Below are 19,993 nucleotides of genomic sequence, written 5' to 3' on the forward strand. Positions count from 1 at the left end.
AATCTGTCTCCATGGCTCTCAACACTTTTTTACTCAAAGTTATGGGTGTAGCTTGTTTGGATTTTCAAAAATCCTGTGACATGCTTCTTCAGAGCTGTTTATATTCTTAACTGATCATGGGACAAAAGAGAAAATGCTGCTATGACTCAGAAAACAGCGAAGAATAAGAATGGAGAGGGAAAAACACTAAATTTCCATCATAGCCAAATGCTGCACGGAACTCAGAGAATCTGTGCTGGGGTCACTGGTTGCACTAGGTCTTGAAAAGGGCAGGAAATAGGTCAAAATTTGCAGATTATTCAAAATTCGTAAGGAAGACAAGGGCAGATGGATGAGATTGCATCAAGCTGGGTCAATAAACAGTGGGATAATAGAATAAATTTATTTTGCAACATGAAAGACAGCACACATTCAAAGCAACGCTGCAAGGTACTCTTGCCTATTAAAGATTCTTCATGTCTTTGTAATTGCTTAGGAATAAAAGATCTGACATCACTGTGATATCACAGTGAAAACATCTTCGTTAATACTGAGGCATTCACAGAAAGCAAACAAGAGTAGGTCAGAAAATACAATTAAAGCGATTGTGTAGGAGGGCAATTGGAGAAGGCTCACCCCTGGATTTCCAGGGGAACCTGCTCTCAAGTCCGTGCTGTTGAACCTGCTTGGTTCCCTTCCACATCATTTATGCATGGTGAGCTAACAAAGTTACTCAACACTTCTAAGATTGCCAGGGTTGTAGAAAAAAAAAATGGAGTTTAGTTGCAGAACAATTGCACAGTACTGAATATTGTGACACTGGGTACTGAGCGGCTAAACTCCAATACAGAAAATAAAAGATAATGCATGCAAGCAAAAAAGTAGTAGTAGTATTTTGTGTTCAGTGGAGGTGTTGGACTGACTTCTCCTGCTCAGGAATAAGACTGGGGGATTACTTCAATTCCAGTCCAAACCTGGAAAAGGAAATTTAGTTTGTTAAGAAAGGAAAACAGGACAAAATGGAAAACATGAATATTAGTGTCTGTATAACTGTGTACTATGCAAGTATCTTGAAACCAGCATCCAGTTTTCATCTTTCAGGTGTATAACATAGCTGTCAAAAAGCTGGCAGGGAAAACTAACAGGGGCTCAAAATAGTGAAACGTCTTCCATAAGGGTGAGACTGAATAGACTGAAACACTCGTGGTTAGAAGATGTTGGTGAAGGAGAAGGGTCTTGGTGAAAGTCCATAATAAGTGATATGGAAAAGGTGAACCAGAGGTAGTTGATCTCCGTCTTTTCAGTGCAAGAACATGAGGTACTGAATGAAATAAGTACGTGGAATGCTAAAAGTGAACAAAAGGAGGAGGTTCTTCATGTAACATACAATTAAACCGTGCAACTCCTTGCTAAGTGACATTCAGAGTGCTAAAAATTGACACAGGTTCAGAAAGCAGCGGGACAAATCAGAGAAAGAAAAATCCATTGCAGGTTTCTGAATACGAAGAGATCGACTCTGACTCAGGAATTCAGTTAGTCATGCAGCAGCAGAGGTTAGGAGCACGTAGTGCGGAAGCACCGCGCTATGGTTACTCTATTGTAATTTCCTCATCATGTTCCGATGGTTAGCTGCTGCTAGGAAGTCAGGAGGATTCCTGGCCTGACCCTTGATGACTGTTGTGAACTGGGGCGAAGCAGGCTTTTCTCTGAAGCCCAAAGTGAGGCTCCCCAGAGAGCAGATCTCAAGGCACGGCTGCCTTCTTGGCGTCCTGTGTGGCTGCTGAAATGGCTTTGTGTTCAGGCACCTGGCCGACAGTAGTCCTGTTCCCTGGTTTGAACTCTTCACTCTGATAATAGAGGAAGCCTGGGCATCTGACCTGATTGTCTCAAGAGCAGACTTTAGCCTCTTCAGAGATCTGTGTGAAGGAATTCCATGGGATGCCATCCTGGGGAGAGGAGAGGTCCAGGAGAGCTGGCTGATGCTCCAGGATCAGCTCCTCCAAGCTCAGGAATGGTCCATCGGGACAAACAGGAAAACAGATGGGTCAGCAGGAGGCCGGTGTGGATGAACAAGGAGATCCTCACTAAACTCAGACAGAAGAAGGACGTGACCAAGGGGCAGAAGCAGGGAGAAGTGACGTGGGGGGTATACAGACACAGTGTCTGAGAGTGTTGGGACGGGGTTAGGAGAGCCGAAGCCCACTTGGAATTGAATTTGGCAAGGGAGGAGAAGGCAAACAGGACAGGATTCTGCAAGCCAAATCAGGGAATACTGGGGAAAATATTGGTCCCCTGCTGAATGAGGCAAGGACCTTAATGGCAAAGGGCAAGGAGAAGACCAAGGTACTCAGTGCCTTAGCCTTCACTGGTAAGGCCATCCTTCAGCAGTCGCAGCTTTTTTTTGAATGCTGCGGTATTGCCCACTCAGTCCGGGGCCCCTGCAGGGACCGGTGGTTGTCACAGACAAGTTGGGCTCACGAGGACTTCTGAGTACGGCACTAAAAGAGAAAGGCATGATTTTGAACAAGAAAATGAGGCAGGCTTTTTGAGTGCCTTGGCCAGATAGAGATGACACCCCGATTTCAAGCCAGGCCCTTCTGAAGTCCAGCTGAATCGACGCTGCTGGGTTTGAGTGCTGTCCTTTTGGTGTGCCTGGCACGAATTGCTGTAGCTTCAGAGCTCCTTGGCACCCATCTGCTCCTCTCCCTGCCTGCCCCCAAACTCACGCTTTCTCTCCCTGCTTCCTAAGGAAGGTGAATGTTTATGCAGCAAGAAGAGTTTGAATGAGCTGAGTGAAGCTGAGTAGCTTCCTTCTTTGCCTGAGTCCTCACTGGCAAGTCCTTCAGGAGCCTGGGGCCCCTGAAACCAGAAGGAGAGTCCGTGCCAAGATAGGCTTGCCCGCAGTGGAGGAGGATGAGGTTGGGGAATGTTTAAACAAACTGGGCATCCATGAGCCCAGGGAGCCTGACGAGATGCACCCGGGAGTGCTGAGGGATCTGGCTGATGGCATTGCAAGGTCGCTCTCGATTATCTTGGAAAGGCTGTGTTGGTGGGGAGAGATTCCTGACGACTGGAAGAAAGCGAATGTCAGCCCTGTCTTCAGGAAGGGTGAGGAGGAAGGCGTGGGGAGCTCTGTGCTGTCCTCATAGCAGAGGTGCTCCAGCCCTCTGATCATCCTCGTGGTAACAGAGGTGAGTGAGAGTAGCCAGCCTGGAATTGCGAAGGGGAAATGCTACTTTACCAAGCTGATGACTTTCTGCAATGAGGTGACTATCTCGTTGGGTGTGGGGAGAGCAGTGGGTGTTGTTTATCTTGACTTGAGCAAGGCTTTTGATACTTTCTTCCATAACATCCTCAAAGATGCACTGTCAAAGTGTATTTCCATAACTGGATAGCAAGGTGGATTGAAAACTGCCTGAATGACTGAGTCCGGAGGGTTGTGATCAGTGGTACAAAGTCCAGTTGGAGGCCAGCCACTAGTGGAGAACCCCAGAGGTTGATACTGGGGTCAATACTGTTCAACATCTTTGTAGATACACTGGATGATGGGGCAGAGTGTACCCTCAGCACGTTTGCAGATGATGCCGAACTGGAAGGAGTGGCTGGTATACCAGAGGGTCATGCTGCCATCCAGAGGGACCTGGACGGGCGGAGAGATGGGCTGACAAGAACCTAATGCAGTTCAGCCAAGGGAAATGCAAAGTCCTGCATCCAGAGATAAACAACCCCAGAGACCAGGATATGCTGGGGGCCACCCAGCAGCTCTGCAGAAAAGGTCCTGGGCGTCCTGGTGGACGCTGAGCGAAACAGGAGCCAGCAGTTTCCTACGTGAAGTAAACCAAAGGCTGTACTTAGAGAAAGGTGCTCACCTTTTAGTCTGTGGGCTGTAGCTTGCAGCAGAGCGATCTCTTCTGGCTCTGGCCTGTTCCTGTTTTCCCTCTGACCTGAGGGAAATCCACAGAAATTTTTGTATGATGAGGTGGTGCAATGGAGGGAGCGTACTGGGAAGGGCAGCTGGCTGGAATGGTCTTGCACGAGGGAATAAGAAGCTGTCCCATCTGTCTTATAACTTGGCATCCAGGGACCCTCATGAAAGAGGAAAAAATGGGGGCAGTTTTTCTCGTGGTGGCAGTTTTGCCCATAGTGGTCCTGTTACTGCAGAATCAACTGGGGAGGAGGGGAATGAGTCAGGTAATTGTGTATGTGTCTGTCTTTAACTGCACGCCTTAGACAAGATAATGCATCTTTTCATCTTAAAGTTCCCCGGGGCTACGTGTCAGGGGATATAAAGCCTCTCTGGACCTGTCCCCGTAGTCCCATTGGTCTCGGCACTCCCAGGCAGTCAGTGGTGTGCTGGACTGCTTTGCCACGGTGTGACCGGGGTGTGCCGGGATCACAGTAACAATGCTAAGCCTGGATGTGGAAACTTGGGGTTTTGACAGATTTTGGTTGTTTAAACTGAAACAGATTGGATGATTTTAGCTGTTGTCCCATAATATAGTGTGTAGTCATGCAACATAAAAGCATGAAGATGGCCCCTCTGGAGCATGACAAAGACCCTTTAGGCCAGTATCGTGTGTTGCCCCGTGGCCAGCGGCAGTGCTTGGTGCAGCAATGAGTACAGAATAAGCACATTTCAGTAGCTCCCCAAAATATTATTCCTGCCTGCAGCAGTTTACTGTTCAGAGTCTTCCTGTGCCAGAGGCAATGTCCTTGTATTTAATAGCCTTTAATGGATCGTTATTCCATCAATTTGCCTAGTGACATGTAACTTGAGTGCTTTCACTCTCTCTCCTGAAATGGAGAAAGGGTCGGGATTGCCTTTGGTGGAGACGGTGAGACAGAGGTGGTGCTGAGCGGTGGGGTGCATGCGTCTGCTGCTCCTGTTGTGTCAAAATACTTGCAGCATGCTGATAGGAAATCAGAAAGAAGTTTGTTAAAGTGTATAAGCTTGTCGTTCACTGAAAGCAGAAACAAAACATAGCCTCGCCATTCAGTTAGGGAAAACCGGCTCAGGGTAAGACAGGTAACTGCAGCTGCTGCCTTCCCTGAGGCTGCGTGTTGGCTTTGCTGATGCCTGGGCAGCACCCACGACCCCTGTCTGAAGGCCTGGATGCAGGTGATGTGAGAAACACCATTCAGCCACCCTGACAGCAAAAGACACCCCGGGACAGGAGCAGCACCTTACCATTTCCATGGAGCCACATCGGCTCTCTTCCCTGGAGTCCACCGTGTGCCTGGGGCTGGGGCACGCAGGCGGCGCTGGCCGCTGCGGTTGCAGCGTGGCGCCGAGCACGGGGAGCAGAGCCTGCAGCTGCGCGGGGCACATCTCAGCGGCGTTTCGGGATCGAAACGGAGTTTGGACTCGAGAGGAGGCAGAATGGCCTGTGTGGTATGGGGATTCACATGCTGGTTTTAGGATTGCCTTAATAAATAGGATAAATGGATATTTTTTTTCCTGTTCTTCACAGCTCCGTTCCCCTGTGCCGCTCAGGACAAGGAGATAGAAGAGGGTGGGTGGGGGGAAGGTGTTTTTAGTTTGCTTTTATTTCTCCCTGGTCTGGTCTGCTATCAGAGGCAATAAATTGTATTAATCTCCTTATTCTGAGTCTGCTTTGCCTGTGGCGGTAATTGGTGAGTGTCTCCCTGTCCTTATCTCAGCTCATGAGCCCTTTTAAATAGTATTTTCTCCCCCTGTTCCTTAGAGGAGAGGGAGTGAGAGAGCGGTACATTGTAACTTAGCTGCCCATCGGTGTGAAATCACCACAATTAAACACTTGAACCGATAGATCCCTTTAGAGCAGAGATCAAGAAGTAACTAAGATGCTGTAAGATCTGTGCAGCAGACATTAACGTGATTTGCAGGCAAGTGCTTATTCCGTCAACTCTGACTTCACTGGAGGTCTCAGACGTGGGAGATTAACATAATGACAATGTTTGAGGAACAACTTAAAAGTACTTGAGAAAATTACACACAAGTGACTTTAGTTTTCAGAAGAAGCCTTTGAAATGGCTGAAGGTTTGAATGGATATCCTGTGAAATGGAGGAGGGAACAGCATTCACGTGGTGAATAGCAGATTTGGGAGGGGTATGTAATTTACTCTTTTTTGCTTAATAAGGTGAAAAGAAAGCTACAAATACACGGAGGGATATATTTGAGAACATGAGAAGATAGTAGGCTATATACTGAAAAAAAGTCTTTCCTTTTGTGGAATCAACCGCTAGGGAAGCAGTATTTCAGTTTTAAACCTCACTAGCACATTGCCGATAACAAATGATAGATAGGAGGTCTGCTTTGGAACAGGGTGAGAGATTGTTGTGGGGCAGGCTCCCCTCCTCTCACTTGATAACCATTCTGAAGCGTAACAGCAGCTACAGAAGGAAGAAGGCAGGAGGCTGCTCCACAGCTGGGGTGCGCTCAAGGTCCCAGGGGGCAACAAGAGCCTTCCCCAGACCTCTGAGGATGAGGAGTGTGAGACAGAGCTCAGCAAATATAATCTGGTCTGAAATAGGAATAGGGCAAACAGGCAGCAAAGTTTGAGCTCGTGTTTATCAGAAAGAGGCAGTCACAAGGGGAATTGAGTTCCCTGATGAACTGTGTTAAGGAAAGAGATTAAAGTGATTTGAAATTAACTCCATAAAATTAAGAGCCCACATTCTACATGGCACAGCTGGGAAGCAAAAGAATTGGGAGCAACAGACAATTTAGGATTATTTTTTTATTCAATCATGGGGATTACCTGAGCAGGGAGAGTGATTACAGCGGTCAGTATTCACAAGCCATCTGGACGGGTCTCCCTTAAAAGAGGAAAAACATGAAGGAGTCACTACGCAGAGATTTTTGTGCCTCAAAACGCTGTGACTGGCCAAACACGTCAATGTGCGGAGTTACAGAATCTTTGAGGTCGGAAGGGGTGTCCGGGTATCTCCAGAACAACGTGCTGCTCAGAGCAGGGCCAGCTTCCATCAGGTTGCTTCGCATGTCTCCGGGGCTGGCGGCCCCACAGCCTCCCGGGGCCTGTGGTCTGGGTCTGTTTCTGGCACGAGAACATTTGTGCTCTCACTGTTCTGACCTGTGCACGAAGCCTCGTGTCCGTCCCCGTGTGCCTCCAGGAGCCTCGCTCTCTTCTCTGCAGCCTCTGTGAGGCAGCTGCGGTGGCAGCGAGGGGCCCCCTTCGCCAGCTCTCCTCTAGGCCGAGCAAGCCCAGCTTTCTCAGCGTCCCCTTGTACGCTGTATGCTGTAGCCCCCAAATATTCTGGTGGATTGAGAGAGCAAATCAGTACTGTAAGTGATCGGTGAAATAACCTAGAAATCTTTGGGACTGCACCAACAACTTGCTATTTCTCCTTTCACCAACATGTACGAGAATAGCAGCAGCGTTTTCCTGGTGCAGAGGCACTTTGGTGGCTTTTGTTTCTTTCTTTTCTCTAGGTCCTGTTCAGGAACCATCCCCCTTGGCAGTGACGGTTGTAGCTTTTACTCCTCCTCCGCTGATACTAGCGTTTCTGCTTGTGTCCGTCACCAGAATTGGCCACCTCCACGCACCACCTCTGTGTGGCCGCTTCCCGAGGCTGTTGTGCCTCTGGGGAGCCTGCGCGGTGCCAGTGGTAGCGATGTGCAGGCAGCAAGCTGCTTCCCGTTCTTCCAGATCAGACCAAGTAAAATACTGGCTCTGAATTTCCCCGAGTTGTTTCGTGGCCACGTGGGGCTCCGAGACAACTCTTTTTATTCCTTCCTGTGCTGCAGTTTGTTTGCTGGTTGCTCCTCTCCCACCAGTCCCTGGTGTGCTGCGCGTATGAGATCGCTCCTGAAGTGTGCTGGGCGTTACGCAGGTGGGGTCCTTCCTGATGCTCCCGCAAGTTCTCATCTAGGAGGCAAGCAGCAGGCAGGGAACTGGGAATTGCATCAGCTTTGTCGTTCTGATTAGTTTGGGCTAATTAGCAAGCATTCTCTGAGAGAAGCTGTGTTACAGACAGGGCTCAACAAGCAGCCTGGAAGAGGCCTAGGCAATGGCTTTACAGAGCGGGTCATCAAAAATATCCCCGCAAAAGGAGCTTATGCTTAGCAACTACAAGGGGGAATGAATTTTTGACAAATTTATTGTGCGACTTCAACTGCTGACCGGTTCACTTTAGCTGGTCTGGAAGGGTGCCTGCTTTTGGTATATTACAGGAAATAGGGTTTTATAGCGGTGAGCACATCTAGTTGGAAAAAAGTAATCTGCACTGGGCTAGTGCAACGTGCATTTCTATAGCAACAGAAGTGTAGAGGGAGAAAATTAAATCTCTTATTGAAAAGGCTCCTGTATAATCCACTTGTCAAATTAGCATGCCTTCAAAATAGTCTTTGAAAATCTTTTGGGGAACAGTGACTTGTGGGACCACTTACCTCTTTCACAGAAAGTTTCAATGAAATGGTAGAGTGAACCCCCACGAACCTCTTGCTTTTCCCCAAGCAGTCCTTTTGCCTGGAGTCATGTACTAGACTGCTCAGCTTTTGCTGGAATTAAGAATTTAGAATTTTAGAATTGGTGGGTAATGTGAGGTTTTGTGGCCAGTTTTTTACAAGAAACAGGACCAGATAGTGCTGCAATGAATTGGTTAAAGCAGAGTACAGCCAGCCAATGTGAGCTGGTAGGAAAGGTACCCAAGCTGTGAACAACTACAGTTTTCAAAGATACTTTTTAATAGTTAAAGAAGCATTGGAAAGGAGACCTGTCTACTAAACTATTATCATTTGCTTTCTCTTAAAAAAAAAAAAAAAAAAACAACAGAAAGAAAGAAAAGAAAATCAGGAAAGCTAGTTAGCAGTTTGGAAACTAGGTTGGGGGAAAACGTACGAACAACTTGTCTGCAAAATAACCCTCCGGCTGCACAAGAGTTAAGAGGGGTTCCTTGGGCTTTTCCTTTCTTTTTGTAGTTAAGCAAAGGATGCCATGCCTGTTGTTGTAGGTGAAATGCTGGAAAGAAGGGTTTATGGCGGGGTAGAGGGAAGGGAAACATGCACCACCCTCAGCATTTGTCATGAGGCTTGGTCAGAGGAGTCCTGTTTTCCACGGAGTACTTGCAGTATGTTTTGGTTAGGCAATACAAGGAACGCAACCAGAGCTTGAACAAGGCAATGACTGGTTGGTCTGTCTGAGACTAAAGTCCTTCTGGCTCCTGTAGTCCTTGGGGTTGAAAGTCTTTGAAGTGTGTACCTGCGTGGTGATGGATTCCTTTAACAGCATTTTACTCTGAGCAGTTTTGGAGTCCATGTGGGTAGTTCTCATCACTGGGTAGACTCGTCATCTAGGCAGCAACTGATGACACAGATAGGATGTTAGGAAATAGGAAAGAAATAGAAAGTCTCCTAAAATCCTGTTACACTTCTATGTAAGTCCATAGTTTGACAATCTCTTGAAAAGCACTTGCAGTTGTAGTTTACCCGTGTGAATCAGAGGAATTAGAAAAAGTTCAAAGGCAAGCAAAAGGGTGGCCCAAAGCATGGAGCATTGTTAATTTGAGGAAGGATTAAATAGCCTGGAACTCTTCAGCCTGGGGAAGAGGTACCTGAGAAAGATTTGACAGAGTTTTGCAGAATTATGAGTAGGCAAGAAGAAGGTGAATTTGGAACAATAGTTATTTCTTAGTACAAAGGAATGAGGTGGCACTCAGTGGAATTATCAAGCAGCAAGATTAAAATAAAACAAAGTACTTTGTCACACTGCAGGTGCTTATATTGTAGAATTTATTCCTTCTGCATGTTGTGGAGGCCAAAAATATCAACGCATTCAAAAAGTGCATACAAAACTAGTGGAGAGTAAGTTTGTGATCAAGAAACGTTGTGACCTGGTCAGGGGCTCGAGAGGAGGAATTCGGTTACGAGCTTTCAGAAGCAGGGAGGGTGTTCCTTGAGCTGATCACTTAGCTTGTTTCTTAAGGTCTTTCCTTTGTTGTTTGTTGCCGACCATTATTCATTAAAGGACACTGGTGTTGATGAACCAACCCCTAGTCTCCTGCAGTAGCCTTGTCCTTGTATTCTGGTTTACAAAAGGCCGTTAGGTGAGAGGAATCAGTCTCTCTCTGTACTCTAACATGGTGTGTGTTTTAACACTCAAGACTAATTAAAAAAATAATCACAGATTCCAAAAAGGTTTGTTCTCGTTCCTTCATGCTAGGTGGAAGAAGAAAATAAGTTAGAACACGCCGGAGCCTTTTCATTTCTTCTCAGCCACCTTCAGAAAGGAAGGACTTGGCTCTTTGAACATTTTACAGCTATTAAGCTCAGTTGTTTTTCTTCCATGGTGCAGTTCTTTGTTTGGTCTTTGAAAACTTTGTTTTCCTATCAACTATTCGGTGTCTTTGACCGAAGCGTAAATGTTTTCTGTAACACTGCGCTTTGTTTAATGGTTTTCTGCCATCTGCTGAACAGGGGAGAGGAGAGACTTTTGTCATCTGACTAGAGAGGAGCAATTCGTCTTGCGTACCTTCAGACGGTCGGTACCTGTCTGCCTGACCTTACCATCAATGTTCCCTTTGTAGTATGAAGTAGCAAAAGGGAACTTGCAGGGCGCACTTAATTTCCATCTAAAACATTTAAAAGAAGTAAGATGAGTCAAAAGGAACCCCAGGGGTACTAGCACACATGTAGACGTGTACACTGTTGTGCTGGTCGGAGGAGTTAACTTTCTTCGTAGTATCTCATGTCGTGCAGTGTTCGGGGATGTCTAATGAAAATAGTGGTGATAACACACCGATGTTTTGGTTGTTGCAGAGCAGTGCTTACACTAAGCCAAGGACTTTTTGTCTTCTCATACTGCCCTGCTAACGAGGAGGCTGGGGGTGCACAAGAAGCTGGGAGGGGACAGGCCCAGGACAGCTGACCCCGCCTGGCCAAAGGGATGTCCCATTCCGTGTGGCCTCACACTGAGCAATAAACCGGGGGAGCTGGCGGGGGGCTGCCGGGGCTCGCTCGGACTGCCCGGGCGTCAGTCAGCGGGTGGTGAGCGGTTGCGTTTTGCATTGCTTGTTCTTTCTTTGCTTTGCTTTTTTTTTTCTTTCTTTCTTTTTACTTTCCTTTTTTCTTTTCTTTTTTTCTTACTTATTAAGCTGTCTTTATCTCGACCCGTGAGTTTTCCAACTTTTGTCCCGCTGATTCTCTTGCAGGGGGTGGGGGCGGTGAGCGAGGGGGGCTGTGTGGTGTCTAGCTGCCCATAGGGTTTAAACCACAGCCACCGTCAGTGTCATAACTTAGGCAAGATGCATCCTGCTCCAGGTGCTGGCAACAAAAAGCTCTTCATTTAACTACCCGGTTGTTGATGAAAAATAAGGTATTCCTGAGCAAAATTTATCTGATGTCAGATACATTCCCTAAGACATGACTCATCCTTTACAATCAGTTCGTCTTCTCTGTTTTGTACCAAGATTTGTTGCTGCTGTGGTACCTTCCCCTGTGTTGTGCCTGAGTAACGGTGAATGTCTTTAGCATCATTGCTATTGTTTATTGACTCGGACACCTGAAGGAGCAGAAGAGAAACCCACAGAACCTCTGTTGGCTTTTGCTTCCCGGAATGTTTAAGCACTGGAACAAGCATCGTCCTCCCCCTTTTCTGGACAAGAATACTTGCTTGATGAGGAACAGAAGACATCGTAAATGCCCTCAGTGAGTCACTGCAAATACTGCAAACTTGTAGGCAGGATAGGAATTCAGAATAATCATGGCAATAGAAACGCTTCTTTGAAAATGCTTAGATGCAATTCAGTAAGGAGAAATGCAAATTACTACACTTGCGGAAAAGTAATCAACTGTGCAAATGTAGAATGGAGAACAGTTGGTTATGTAGCAATTCTGCAGAGCAACTTTGGAAGTTACAGCGATCCTAAACTGAGCATCAGTGAGCGATATCAAAATGTAAAAACCCAGAGATACTGGGGTATTCAAACAGAAGTCCAGCAAACATTTGAAATAAATATTCTCCTTAGCTTAGCTTAGCACTGGTAAAGTATAAACTGGGGTGCTGTGCTGAGTGAGAGTGCATGGTAACAGTCTTCAAATACATAATTTTAACTGCAGAGGTGGGAATAAACTCTGCACAGTACCTTTTTGAATAGGACAAGAAGTCATCAGCAGTAACCACAGCAAACAAAATTAAGCTAGCCAGTAGGAGAAAACTAATCATAAGGGTAGCATAGCATTAGAAAAGATTGTCTAGATAGTTATTTAAAGGTCTCTCGTTTGGTAAATAAAGAACACTTTAGGCAAACATCTGTTACGAGTGTTTTGGTATAATTGATTCTGCACTGGAGCAAGCCTTCTTAAAATCACTTGTAGACTGGGTTTTCTCTGATTTTTTATTATCATTGCTGTGCTACACGTCTCCAGATCTTCATCAAGTATTCCACTCCTGAGAGATAGGGCTTCAGATTGCACGTGTCGCTGCCAGCTACGGTAGCTAGTCTTTTAAGTGTCATGAGGAAAGGGAAACAAAAGTCTTTCTTCAACATGATCAGTTGTAAGTTATTTCTACGGATTTCCAGAAAGCAATTAAAAACAGGTATTACAGAGGATGGCCGTATATCTCTGAGCTACGTCATTACCTAGGAAGTAGGATTATGAAAGATAGTGCAGATTCTTAACAATATCTTCTTAGTGAATTTTGGTGGATTTTTCTTTTGATTAGAGGCTAATGGCTCTTGTTCTTCCAGAGAGAAGATAATCAGATCATTATAAACAAATGAAATTTCTAAAAAATAGTGTCAAATGTTCTTTCCTCTAGCACTTCATCAACTCACAGTAGTTCAATTAAATAGACAAAAATTACCCCAAAATGTTTTCTGTTTCGATAAAATATGAGTGAGAAGGGGCAATTACATTTAATTTGACTTCCTGTGTATAACAGCCCATTAAATTTTACCTAGGTACTGTGTTTGATTACAAAGACTTTTGGTAGACTAAAACAGCATATTCACAAGACAAAACTGTTGTTTGCCTCAAACACCCTCCTACTGTTAGGGAATTTAGCAGATACAGGTTTTTGGCATATGACTAGCATCATATGATGCAAAGGAAGTGAAAACTCCTGGATTTTTTTAACAGTCTAATTTGGTAGATTATTTCTTCCCCTCTTAAATACAGCAATTGTTCGACTCAGAGCATTCAGGCATCCTTGTACAACCTCAGAGAGCTGCTTTGTCCCATCCATTGTCATTTATCCTGTTTCAGCTAGTTTTTGTTTCAGCTTTCCCTGAAGCAGCATCCAGAAAGGAGGGGAGTGGAAAGAGAAGCTGGGGGTGTGCAGTCATTGCAGATGTAAAAGATCAGAAGGAATCAGCTTCCAAACAACCTAGTCCTCTCCCATACATAATTTGGAAAAGCTAAGTGAAAATGTAATCTCTGAGTTGTCAATGAAGAGCCTCAAGCAAGAGTCCACCACTTTCTTGACACGGTGTTCGATGTTTAATTGCCCACTGTAGTGGGAATTGGCCTTATTTCAAGGCTGAATTTCAAGGCCTCTGAGTCATATCTTGAAATCTGGTCTTTTTGCCCTGCATTGCTTGAAAATTCTAAAATACTGAAAATATTTCTCTTTCATTATGTTCGGTATAGTAATCTACATGCCTCTTGACCTCTTTGATAGGAGTAAATCAAGATGAATTTCATATTGTAAGACTTTTTTTCCAACTCCTGATCTTGTTTTTTCATTGCCTTGTGGTCTCAAATGTTTCCACATCATTATTGAAGACACTGGCAGAACTATTCCAGTAAAGTCTTACCCATGTTTTCAGAGGAAAATACTAATTCTGTTTCTATTGTATAATTTTTATAAGTCCAGAGATTGCCTTTCTTCACTTGATTGCAGTGAGCGTTAATGCTGCAGCAGTATTCTCTTTTTTTAGTTGTTGCTTTTCAAGAATGTTGTTTATCCTGAAATAGAGCCTGTACTTTTGACACTCGTATTTACCTGTATCTCAAACCTTTCTTGTCCTGATTGTTTAATGGCACAATCCAAATCATTCTGATAATCAGTTCTCTGCTATGGCAGCATTCTCTGTTTCCTCTTCAAACACATAGGTCTTGTGTTTCTAAATCAGGATTTTACAACGTTATTCACGAACTGGGTATGGCTTATTATAAGAGTCTGTCCAGTCTAAAATTGTGTGAGATGTCTCTTAGTATCTGTGGTCAGCCCTAGGACTTCTGCTACACGTGTGACTCTGCAGAAGAGTGTAACTCAGCTGTAAAGGTGCAGAAGTTGTACAGCTCTGGTATAGATCACTGCCTGCATGATGGATTAGGACTGGTCCTCGTGGGACTAATTGGAGGCAGTTGTCCCTGCTAGTGTCCGCATACTTATGACTGTATTTTTTTGACCTGTTGGTGAGTGAATTTCTAATAGCCTACTAGAAAGTTGCCTACAAATTTCTAATAGCCTACTAGAAAGTTGCACTGTACAGAGTTAATTCATGTGGTGGTATCAAGCCACAGTAAGTGGTCTCCTATTGTTACTGTCATCAATTATATTGGAATCTTGACAAGATGCTGGCATGATCTACCTCTTGGTAACACCACCAAAAGCATTTCTTATTCCATCTTCCAGATAAAGCATTTTGTTAATTTACTTAGGATTGGTGTCAGGCTGATAGTTTATAGTTCTTGTGTCATCCCTGGCACTCCTTCCAGGCTCTGGAATTTCCCAAGTTTCCAGAATTTCTTAAATACTGACATTTGTTACTGAGACAGCTCCTTAGCTGATTTCCCTAATGCTCTTCAGTGTAAAGAATTCCAGCTCTGGATGTGAAAATGCTTCACTTTAGCAGGTAGTACTTCATGCGCTCCGTAGAGGTGACAAATTTTCCATTCCACCTGTATCATTCCAGTGGCCACCTTTGTTCCAAATTCAACACCACAGTACTTACTGGACATTTCTGTCTTTCCTATGTTTCAATTCACATTTCATCACCCACCACATCTAACTTGAAGGCCATCTCTTTTTGCAGCTGGCATACGCTACAGACTGGAAGTGAACAAAATAACGTTTGCACCACATCACCCATGCAGATTCACCTCATAAGAGAGCTTTGTGAGATTAAATTAGTTCAGCAGGAGTCATTTTGACTTAACAGCCAAATCAGGACCTGCAGCATCCCTTGCACTCAGTTAAGTCGGAGCTATTTCTAGTACAGGTCTGTTTGCTTGTTTGTTTTAAATGGTCTTCTGGCAAACATTTGCCAAAATTTTCTTTATGCCAGTAGTGTCCTGATCTAAGTGCAGCCTGTGGTCTTGGTTTATGCTGTTGTTTTCTTTTCGATTGCATTCCTGGAGTTCAGCTGACTGTAACTCTTCCACCAAAGGAACTCGTGACTAGTGCTGAATTTACAGAGAAGGATAAATCAGATTTTGATATATCTGTTAGAAAACATGCATTGTAAGAAGAAGAACTAAAAAAGTGATGCAAATCATCCAGTCAGAACTAAAATGCTGTGCTCTCTGCTTTGCTGCTGGCTTGCTGTGCAAGCTCAGCCTGGTTGTGACACGGGGCCAGGGAGCAGCCGATAACGAATGGCTTCTGCACCCAGCAAACTCGGGCTGGGGTCTGCCGGCCCAGCGCAGCCTCACGGGCAGTAACACTTGACAGTGCGAGTAATTTATTGTTAAACAGCTGAAGAACACGGTGGAGTCCCCTTTATGAGATAATCCATCCATGCTGAGCGTCGGAGCAGGATCTGCGTGGTGAAAATCTGTGGCTTCTATCCAGGAGGCTGTCCTCCGTGGGGGCGGTCTGACGGAAGTCGCCATCCCTGAGGCCAGGATCAGTGAGAGACAGAGAAGTGTGTCCTCGCCGCGAGGCCTGGGGCTGGGCCCCGGGGTGCAGGACCAGGACGCGTCGGGTGTCAGAAGTCCGTAGTGGCCCTGCCGGGAGCCAGTCGCAGTCCTCTGCACCACGGGTCGCTGTTCCGGTGTAGCTTGCACAGGCCAGGTGTGCCTGGGGGCAGCCGTGGGGCAGCCGTGCCAGGGCGCTGAGTGGGAAGCCGCTGCCGCTGTGCGCGCTGAGCGGCCATGGCCAGAGCTCCACCGTCGTCTCCTGAGCACAGGGGTACCAAGAGCGGAGCCCTCGGTCCCCAGCCCAAAGGCGGCCACCCCCAGCCCCACACCACACTGCGTGTCGCTCCCTGCCGAGCCACCGGTGAGGCCCGAGAGACTTGCCCTGGCTGGGGGGGCCAGGCCGGGTTGCACGGGCTCGGCGCCTGCCGGCAGAGCAGAGCCAGCAGCTGCTGGGCAGGCCAGAGCTGGGCACAGCAGCGTCCCGGCCCCGGGCCTGCCACAGCCTCCTTGGTCCTGGACTGCCCTGGTGCTGGTGGTGGAGACTGGGGCAGGCAGGGGACTCCTGCCCGAGTCTGTAACTGGCGCAGGGCGTAGGTATCCTTCGAGTTCAAACGACAGCAGCAACAGGTCTTCGTCTTGTGATTTGAACTGAATCCAGTTAGTACAACATTTAATATGCTGACATCAGCTGTGGGGATTTGAAAGTAGCTTCTTGGCCCATCTTCTTTAAGAGATGCTGAGGAAGAGAAGATTCGTTCCAGAGAAATGATTATAGCCGGTTCTGGCACTTCATGTAAAGGCCAAATAGGGCTTCAGTAGGGTAAGGGAAAATTCAATCACCAAATGGGAAACTGGATGTTTCAGTCAGAGATGTTATTTAATAATGGGTCCCATTGGTATTCTGGAAGAGCTGTTTTCATCTTCATGAAATTAAATATCATGCTTTCTCTAGTGGGTTTTCATAGATCTTATGGCAAGAGAAGATTGAACCTAAGATCCTGGAGGCAGCTGACTTGGGAAATAAGGTGCTGCTGCTTTCCTAATTTTGCATGAAAATTGAACTGCTGAAATGACCCCGAATTGTGGACTTCATGTTACAGAGGAAGGCAGAAGAAATAAAAAAGTGTGCAACAGTACCCTGCAGTACTTAGCAGTCTAAAGAAGAATGTCTTGGTTGTATACTAATCAGTTTAGCTCTAAGCACGCGAGCAAGATATACCAACAAACTGCCTATTAGAGGCATTTTTCAAAACTGCTGTGAGCAGCAGCATGCACAACAGCCCATCTCTGGGAAGGGCAGATTTCAGTGCTTTGTAAAAAAGCACAGAAATACTGCAGAATGCAAGCCATGCACAGAGGTAATGGCAGAGAGCAGCAGCAGGCTCAATGCGTGGTACTGGTGCAACAAAAGCGTGGTTTGAGGAAGCAAAATAAGCAGTCTGAAAACTTAGTCTCCACCTGTCTGTTTCCAGAACTGCACTTGTCAGATGTTTCTATCTATAAAGAATGAGTTAAAAATGTTAGTAGCAGGCCTGAATGTTAATTATAATTAGCAATAGTATAACCATCACTTTCAGATTCATAACTGATACTATGGAGGCAAAAAAAACTTCATGTTGCCCAGCAGTCCCTTCTGCCCTGCCTGTAAAGGACGTGGTATTATGGTTTATGGTATACCATAAACGCCATGGTATTTTTAAGGCGTACAGAAGGTAAGTCTTCCTGGCTGGACAGGGTCATCTCTGGCTGTCGTTTGTATGGCGCTGAGCCTGAGCAGTTCCATAGGACTTGCTAGAGCTGATGCAGCCACCCACCCTCCTGCAGGGCACTGGATCACAGCTGCCCTGGATGAGGAATGCTGTTTGCATTAGTCCAAAGATTTTTTAGAGCTACGTGTGTTAGTTGCATATATTTGCATGTATGAATACTAACAGTCATGTGCACAGTAGGAATAACATACTAACAAATCACAGTGGGTTTTATAATTATTTGTGGGGGCGTAAATTACTACTCAAGCTGCAGGGCAGAAGAGAATCAAACTATAAATCAGTCCCTCTTCCTCCGTACACTGACTGTTCAGTGCTGGCTTCAAAGCAATCAAGGCTGCTGGTATGCTACTGCTGCTTGTGAATGTTCTGTGAGGGTGATTTTCCTTTAATGTTTGTTTTGTTAGGAATGCTAATTAACTTTCAGGCTTGTGATTAATTGGATCATTTACCTTAAAAAAAAAAAAAGTTGTTTTCTGTTTGCTTTCCTTAAGTTTCTGCTGTATTTATGTTATTTTCTGTCTTTTCAAGAATAGCTGTCAGGGTTGCTATACATTTGATATGTATACACTTGTTCCCAAGGTGCAAGTATTAATTATCAAAGTATTTACATTCCTGTTACTGTCTTGGAGGTGTTTTTCTTTTTATGTTGTTTTCATAAGGGTTACCTTTACAAATGCTTCTTCTCATTATTTAAATTGATGTGGGCAAATAAATCTATAGTATAAGAACTAAAGAAGTCAAAAGCATTATATCTTTAAGAAATATGGTCTTTTTTTTCTTTACTTCACCATCCCCTGAAGTTAAGAGGCGCCTCTGGCACGCGACTCCTGTGCTATGAGTTGAGTGGACTTAAGTGTTTGAATGAGAAAAAGGTGAACCTTAGCCAATGCCAAGGTGATGGTTTAGTGTCTGCAGGGCTGCTGGTGCAATCTGTAACTTTGGGTCTGCTGCCTCGGTAGATAATCCATGCTCCTTTTTTGTAGACAGTCGAAGAAATGCAAGGTTTCAGATCCATATGTTCTTCTGCTTCCTTGAGAAGCAACTGTGCCTGACAGCTATTTTTCCACATTTGGTTTTTCAGCCGATCATTACTTTTTCCTATACAATCCTTATCACGATATTACATGCTTATGTCATGGTCATATTGGCCTTTTCATTTTTTGAAGACTACTTGTAAGCTTAATGCTGTGACAAACAGCTTGCTTAGCAGCAAGGAAAGCTGGGCTAAGCACATTATGTGTGCGCTGCATTGATTTCCAATTCAAACCATCAGCTGTGAACAAGGCTCTCTAAAAAATGAGTGTGAACTCTCCCATAATAAAAACCAGCTGAGGGGTTTTGGCTGGCGGGCCCTGGGTGACATTGGTGGGGCAGGGGTAGGCTGGGGTTGGTGCTAGGGAAATTATCCTGGATTGCTTTTTCAGGTGGGCTGTGTTACACTGTGGTCATGGTCTTTCATGGTAGTATGTGCCATTTCTAGGTACTTTTTTACAGGTGGAAGTACACATGGGGCTCTAGACAACCAGCATGTTTTATTATCGGAGCAAAATTAAAAGTAATAAATACATTTCCGGAACAGGTTCCTAAAGGAGAGATTTGTTTTTTTTTGTCTGCAGTCCATTTTATGAGTATGTGGCAGTAAGTAAGGGAGGATGGGGAGGAAAGAGGAGGTGATTGATTTACAAAAATTCAGTAATGTACGGAAGAGAGGCTCATACCAGACAGGGACAGACTCTTGATGATTCAGATCTAAATTGCTCAGTTTGTAAGTTTGAGAAGATACTTTCCACCTCTAACTGGACTCAGAGCAAAGGAGCACTTGTGTTGAATATTAGCAACATTAGGATTGTGCAAACAAGTTTAGTTAACAATTTGAGCTGTCAGTGAAATATGTATCTGTCCCTAATGTCAGTATAAGTAGCTGATAAACTTGGGAGGCAGCAGTGAATTAACTGTTTTTCATGTTATGTCTTTTCTGGGCAGAAACCCTCTATAACCACTGAATGTGAAATTATCAGTATATAAGGTACAAAAAAGAGGTTTTGTTTCTGGGCATTCATGTTTTAAACAGAGATGACAAAATATATTGAGAGCACCAGAGTAAGTTAACTTCAAGTTATTCTTAATTACAGTAAAAAGTTAATGATAATTATTACAAAGCAAACGTGTCGACTCACAGGAAACAGCCACTGCTTCAGAATGAGAATTGTGCAAATTATTGGATATTGTGAGTAGAACATGGAAACACAGATCCAGGAAGAAAATAGAGTGGTAGAGGCTACTGTGTGGTGATCACACAGAAAGATTGTCCATGTGGTCTTCTCTTGTCACAGAACACTGCAAAGTGGTTTTGAGAAGTGGACCCATTCAGTATTGTAAGCTAAGTTATTTTCATCTCATTAGTAAATTTGTGAAATGATCTTTGCGTGATGCAGTCCC

At 45.0% G+C, this 19,993-nt stretch overlaps 1 protein-coding gene across 4 annotated transcripts in view; it reads left to right on the forward strand.

Moving 5' to 3' along the window:
* Positions 1-19,993, forward strand: part of SHANK3 (SH3 and multiple ankyrin repeat domains 3) — a 390,143-nt gene that overhangs the window by 262,354 nt on the left and 107,796 nt on the right. The window lies entirely within an intron of this gene.

This window comes from Anser cygnoides, chromosome 1, assembly GCF_040182565.1.
Source record: "Anser cygnoides isolate HZ-2024a breed goose chromosome 1, Taihu_goose_T2T_genome, whole genome shotgun sequence".
NCBI classification, from domain to species: domain Eukaryota; kingdom Metazoa; phylum Chordata; class Aves; order Anseriformes; family Anatidae; genus Anser; species Anser cygnoides.